General features: G+C 45.5%; 2 protein-coding genes and 1 long non-coding RNA gene across 5 annotated transcripts in view; 2 read left to right on the forward strand and 1 right to left on the reverse strand.

The window, feature by feature from the left end:
• Positions 1-1201, forward strand: part of LOC109531978 (dynamin-2-like) — a 55391-nt gene that overhangs the window by 40472 nt on the left and 13718 nt on the right. The window lies entirely within an intron of this gene.
• Positions 1-1201, forward strand: part of LOC109531984 (dynamin-3-like) — a 23613-nt gene that overhangs the window by 10552 nt on the left and 11860 nt on the right. The window lies entirely within an intron of this gene.
• Positions 728-1197, reverse strand: LOC109531990 (uncharacterized). The gene is made up of 2 exons (XR_002171285.1): positions 1160-1197; positions 728-1082 (listed from the first exon to the last, which is right to left on the reverse strand). It is a non-coding gene; the product is annotated as an uncharacterized LOC109531990 (long non-coding RNA).

The raw sequence follows: 1201 nt of genomic DNA on the forward strand, positions 1-1201 counted from the left end.
AAAAAAAAAGCATTCACACTAGCGCAGAACAATTTTGAAAATTGTCATTGCAATTTTTTTTCCCTTTATATAAAAATTTCATCTGCGATTATTGTTATTTTTTTTTTCAAGGTCCCCTTCCCATGTTTTCTTTTAACGAACGCTAGCAATAAATTAACGTGCAACAATTATCCGAACAAATCTGCCATCGTCACGTCAGCTTTTCATGGTTCGATTTCCTTTTTAGGACAATACTGTGATGATACGCATGTCATGTCACTGGGTGATACTGGGGCTAATTGTTTTCTCACTTGATGAAAATTCTCGAAATGTCTCGTAAAAATATTGCTTTGGCGCCATCTGTTGAAATCTAAGTGCCAATCACCAATGTTGGACTGAGAGGAGGAGCTTCATTGAGAAGGGCCATTGTCTGACAGGAAAAAAAAGTGCTATGTAGGCATCTTGCGGCATCGTTCGGCAATTCTAATCCTTTTTTTTTTTTTTTTTCCTTCAGTGGGCATCAATTACTCACAGGCTTTCATTATTCATGGCAAGGCTCGCTACCTATGCCCGCAAATGTCTGGCGTTCGCTGTCTGGTTATTAATCGTTTATAGTGGCGATAGTTGGACAGTGGAACAGATTTATATTTCCCGCGGGACAAATTGTTTCAAATTCCGCACAATTGTAAGGTTGACCAGTGTACTGGAATGGAGTGTTTTCGAGGTTCCACTCCATTAAATTTTTTTTCCAGTGGCTCAAAAGAGAAAAGCAGAATCCCATGTCATATTTTCACCCCTCTTGTAAGAAATGCCATAAAGCCGAGTGAAATATCACATGACAGCATCTAACGTGTTTGACTTGTCGCATCTGTTTATAATCCCTCTGGCAAGGTGAAAGAGTTCATTAGCTCTGAGCTGCTGGCCCAGCTCTACGCTCTGGGAGACTGCTCGGCGCTGATGGATGAGTCCCCCGATCAGCGGCAGCATCGGGAGCAAGTGCTCGGCAAGCACGCCGCCCTGCAGGCCGCGCTCGACATCATCAACGAGATCTCCACCTCCAGCTATGCCGCCCAATCGGACCTCTCGCGTTCCGGCACACGACACTGCAGGTAGGCATCCTTCCCTGCGCTCGTGCGAGGCATTAAGACCCGGCGGGGGCATCACGAATTCTCCACCGAACGCAGCTCCACGCGGCCGAAAAAGTCAGCGAATGGCGGACAGA

This window comes from Hippocampus comes, unplaced genomic scaffold, assembly GCF_001891065.2.
Source record: "Hippocampus comes isolate QL1 unplaced genomic scaffold, H_comes_QL1_v1.1 scaffold22, whole genome shotgun sequence".
Taxonomy (NCBI): Eukaryota; Metazoa; Chordata; class Actinopteri; order Syngnathiformes; family Syngnathidae; genus Hippocampus; species Hippocampus comes.